We start from the raw sequence: 5853 nt of genomic DNA on the forward strand, positions 1-5853 counted from the left end.
TGACTTGCCCAAGGCCACACAGCTAGGTAATTATTAAGTATCCGAAGTTGGATTTGAACTCAGGTCCTCCTGACTCCAGGGCAGGTGCTCTATCCACCACACCACCTAGCTGCCCCTCGGTAATAAGTGTTTGAGTCTAAGGTTGGATTTGAACTCAGGTTTTCCTGACCCCAGGCCTGGCACTTTAATTCACCGTCACCTAGTTGCCCTCACTGTTATCTTGGCATAAAAGCATCTCCCTAGATACCTTTATAAAATGGCAGATAGGTAACATAATGAAGAAAACACTGGTCCAGGAATCAAGAAGACCGGAATTCAAATTTGATCTCAGACTCTTAACTGTATGACTTTGGGGAAGTCACTTAACCTCTGTCTGTCTGGATTTCCTCACTTGTAAAATAGTAGTAAGATTAATAATAGCATCTTCCTCCCTGGTTGTTGCTGAGATGAAATGAAATGTTTGTAAACTTCTTTGCAAGCTTTAAAGTGATACACAAATGCTCAATAATATTATTGTTTGTTATTATTATTATTATTATTATAAAGAATGTTGCCCTTGGGAAAGGCAATGACTGGGGCAGAGGTTAAACCATCCAAATAGTTTACACCCATTTGCCCCAGGATGCAATATAGTACCATGAGAAAAAGATTTAGCTTAAAGACTTAGAGCTGGATTCGAATCCCATCTCTGACACTTACAAGCTGAATGACTTTGAGCAAGTTGCTCGAGAATATCTTAAAGATCTTTTCCAGCTATAGATGTCTCACCTATGAACAATGATACATTTTTTTCCAGGAAAGATGGAGGGTCAGATCAACAAATGCAATCAAGAGTAACAAGAAAAGTTTAGCAAAAGAATTGCAATGTAATAATAAAAAGTCATTGATCCCTATTCTGCTAAGTAAAGATTGCCATCCATTGGAGCAATTAATCAATTCATCAACTATTTATTATGTACCTACTGTGGGCCAGCTAGGTGATGCTATAGATTAAGCATTGAAATAGGAAACAGGAAGACTCATCTTCATGAGTTCAAATCCTGTCTCAGACCCTATGTTTTTTCAGACTATGTTTTCCTGGACCATGTTTGCCTTAGTTTCCTCATCTGGAAAATGAAATTACAGAAGGAAATGGCAACCCCCCCCCCAGTATCTCTACCAAGAAAACTCAAAACGGAGTTGTGTAGAGTTGGACATGACCGAAATGACTCAACAACAACAAAAGAATCAGGAGCAGACATTCTTTCATACCCATACCAAACTGAAAGCTATCTCCCCAACTCTGGAGGAGTGACAAATTTTTTCTAATCCCTCCTTTTGTTTCTTGCATTTCTTTTCTTCCTAGGATCAGGAAAGTAAGCTAAAGAAAGCTGACACCTTAGGGACACTATCAAATGCAAAAATCTCTGATATTCTGACTAATCTCCACAGCCAGATCACACCAGCAGCTCTCATTTCATTTTATCCAGTCCACCAAATCCTACTACCCCCTTCTCCCATCAGCTATTATCCATAGCTATTGTATTGCTGCACTCTGATTCTCTCTCAACATGTGGTTTTTTGTCTCCTGTCTTTGAATCCATCCCACTGTTTTTCAACTGCTGTTCAATGAAGTGACTGCTTTTTTTTTCTAAATTCACAATGTCCAGTGAAATCCCCATTTAGCTTTATGAACTACCATTACCTCTAGTCTGGACTACTGTCATAGCCTCTTAATTGATGACCCAATCCATTCTCCATTGAGCTGCCAAAGATCTGAACAAATTTCCTTCTACCTCTCCTTCTAATTCAATAAATTTATTTTGATTCATGACCTCAAGTACCAAATATAAACTCTTTTGTCACTTAAAGCCTTCCCCAACTTGGCTCTCCCTCTCAATGTACTCTGTAGTCTAGCCCCACTGGCTTGCTTTCCATTCCTCTGTCCTCCTCCTCTCTGTCTTTGCACTAGCTGTCCACACTGCTAGATGCTTCTCTTAGAATCATTGACTTCCTTCAAAATCAACTCAATGCCAAACCTTTGCAAGAGGTCTTTCCAGATCCCCCAAACTGAGGTTACTTTATATGCACTCTCTCTCTCTCTCTCTCTCTTTCTCTCTCCTTTCCTCTTCTTGTATAGCTGCCTTTGAAATCACCTGAAACATGTTTAAAGGTATATCAAGTAGCAGAGTACAAAGCTCACCCATATTTATCAGTTTACACTAATTTTACCTTGTACACAAACATATCAATACACATATGTGAATTGTCTTCCCATTAGAATGTAACTCCTTGACTTTTAGGGAGGGATACTTTTAACCTGTTTTGTGACTTTTTTGTTGTGTCCCAGTCTCTCCTTGGCACGCAGAAACCAACAGTGACTTGCTGATCCACTCACTGATTGATCTATTGGAAGCTGTTTGTCTTATTTCTCCTCCATATACCTCGTTCATGCATAGATCTTCACATATTTCTACCCCCCCTCCCCATTAGATTGGGAACTCTTTGAAGGCAGAAACTGCCTTTTGTCTTGAAAGAGAAAAATCAGCAAAAAGAAGAATACTAAATTAGTGAGCTCCTTTGGAGAGATACCCCAAAGAGTCCAATAATGTTGGAAATCTACTCTTTCCATTCATTTTTTTCCTTTTTTGGTATGGTTTAACCTTGACCACACATCACTGGCCATCTCACTGATAGTTATTTTTTTTAAACTTTAGTTGACTATTGAAAGTTATAGGGGCAGATTTTAAAAATTCAAGCAGTGGGTCAGTCTGGGGTTTGGTTTTCTTTCTTTCTTTTTTTTGAAGGATCAAAAGGTTTCCAGGGCTCCCTCGACAGCTTTGCAAACTAGCATATCCTATTAAATATGCAGTCTCAAAATTACCATGCAGCTGGGTCCCTCACAGCTCTCCTCTTCTTGTGGAGTTCCCTTTGAAATAAATTGAGTGTGTTTAAAGGTGCCTTGCCATGTAGCAGAGAACAAAGCTCACCTGTATTTATCAGTTTACACTAACTTCTACACACACTACAATTTGCTACACTCTAGGTTGTCAGCTCAAAGAGAATTCAAAAACAGGCAACTTTTTGAAAAACAGATTCAGAAGCTATCCTAGCCAGAAACAAGAGATAAGGAATACAATCACCATCATCACCTGAGATGCATCCTTATCTTCAAAAGGACTTCACAAAGTCAGTCATGAGATGACCACTAGCCTAAAGGACGTGGGAAAAAATGTAAAATTTTATACTTGGATTCAAAAAGTCAACTTCCAAAGTACAAAGAGGAAAGAAATGAATAGACTCTACTATGACTGAAAAAGATGTGGAGGTTTCCCTGGACTATAAATTCAATAACAGTGCAATGTGGCAGCCAAAAAGATCTAATGCAAACTTGAGTTTCACTAAGAAATACACAGATTACAGGAATCCAAGAATGATGCTCCTACTGGTCAAAATATATCAGAAGTATTGTGCTCAGTGTGGGCGCCACAGTTTAGAAAAATATCAGTGAAGTAGAGATTATCCAGCAGAGGGCAACCGACATGGGCTTGGAGATCAAACTAGATGAGATCTATTTAAAGAAGCTGGGGATCATAGATTTAGAGCTATAAGGGGGTCTTGGAGGTTATTGAGTCTAACTCATCATTTATGACCCCGTATAAGTGAAGTACAGACAGGTTAAGTGACTTACACAGAATGCTCAATCTATAGAACAGAAGGCTCAGGTAGAAACAATGAGTGTCTTCAAACGGTATCACAAGAACATAAAACTCAAATATTGTCTGATCTCTCCATTTTACAGATGAGAAAAACCAAAGCCTCAAGATTTTTCCAACACTTCAGAGAATTATCCAACGTCTCACAGGTAATAAAGAGCAAAGGCTTGGTGTCTAGCCTTAAATTTTTCTTCCAATAGCACAATGTAGCCTATGGAAGAGAGATGTCATTGTTCTACTTGGTTTTCATAAGCAATACTAGGAGAGCATATGAGTGGAAAAGAGACAAATTCAGGTTTCATGCCAAGGAAACCATTCTAATAATTAGAGCTCCACAAAATTGAAATGAATTACTTCAGCACATGATGAGTTCTCCCTTTCTGGAGGTCTTGATGCATAGGTTGGATGTCTATTGGTTGAGTACATTGCACAAGGGATTCTTGGTCAGGTAAGCATTAAATTAGATGGCTGCTCAGATACCCTCAAACTCTGAAAGTCTATGATTCTATGAAGTTTCAGTAACAAATTAGGTTTTTTTCAATTTTTTTAATCTATAGTATTTTTCCCTTAATATTGATAAATCTTTCCTAAAAACCTCTTCTGACATCTCTTTGGAGTGTGGAAGTTATTCTTGTTTTTTGAATGCTAGAAAGAATGGAACTTATGAATATCTTAAAGGGCAGAGACAATTTTAAAGTCAATTGGTGCCCCCCCAGTTCACCTGATGTTAAAGGCCATTCTAGCCTAGAGAAAGCTTTCTGTCTACCCCACCCCCCAAAAAAGACCAAGCTAATTTGTTCCAGAACTTTGAACACTGGTGATGAAGTTGTCAGCACCTTAACAAAGACCATCTGTTAAAACAAAAAGTGGCAGAGATCTCTATCTAGTGTGAAAGCACCCATGGGTGGGGAGACCAAGACAAAATAAGGCAGTTCTTGCCTCCAGGAAATATTCATAAAATCATTAATCCTTAAAGTTTTGAAATACTATTCATTAAAACATGAATATCATTATTTTTTTAGGTTTTTTTCTGTGGCTTGGCCCAGGGCCACACAGCTAGGTAATTATTAAGTGTCTGAGGTCAGATTTGAACTCAGATACTCCTGACTCCAGGGTCGATGCTCTATCCACTGCCCCACCTAACCACCCCCTGAATATCATTATTAAAAATTCAAACTTAACTATTGACTTATTAATGAGAGCACAGAAGAGCACAGAATTAGGAGTCAGAGTACCTAGGTTTGAATCCTAGCTTATATGAATTAGCAAACATTTAGGACAAATCTCTTGACCTCTGAGCTTCAATTTCCTCACCTACAAAATTAAGGAATGGGACTAAAGGACCATTAAGATCCATGTCAATTTAAAATTTATGATATTATGGAAGACCAATAGGTCTGAGTCACAGGACCTAAGCCAGATTCAGTCTCTATGGATCTCTTCCTAAGTGACCTTGGACAAATCATTCATGCTTTCTGGGACTTAGGTTCCTGCAAAATATAGAAGAAAACATAGACATGGCCATAGATTGAATTTATTTTTCTTGACTGTGTAATTAGATGCAAAGTTTCGGTTATTATTTTTTCCAAAGGATGTAAAGGAAGTGGAGAGAGAGAAAAATAAATGATTATTAAAGAATAAAGCAAAATAAAATTATTTTTAAAATAAAGGAGTTGGACCAAATCAAGTTCTAATTTTTTGGCAATGTAGCAAAAACTATGGATCCAGAATCAGAAAAATATTTTAGATAGAATACAAATGGACCTATCATTTTGAAATAGTTATTTAACTATTTTTTAAATAAATTCATGGAACTAAAATCAAGAACCATCATTTAGATGGACTTTGAGGTCCCTTCCAGTCCTAAATTAGTGCTCCTATTATTCTATCTCTACTAGCTGGGTACCTTGCTGCTAGCAACTAAATTTACTCATTAAATCTTATAATCAATAGTAAGAGCTCAACCTGCAATTGTCCATTTAAAAAAAGAGAGAATTTTCCATTTAAAATGTCCCAAATTCAGTTTACTCTCTCTATTATCCACCAGTCATTTAACTATTTTGTATCTGCTGAATCTTAGCACATTCTATGTTTATAAGGGAGGGAAAGAAGGAATGAAAGAAAGATTATGATCACAACCTTATTAAAGGGACAAATA

Source organism: Macrotis lagotis, chromosome 2 (assembly GCF_037893015.1).
Source record: "Macrotis lagotis isolate mMagLag1 chromosome 2, bilby.v1.9.chrom.fasta, whole genome shotgun sequence".
Lineage (NCBI taxonomy): Eukaryota > Metazoa > Chordata > Mammalia > Peramelemorphia > Peramelidae > Macrotis > Macrotis lagotis.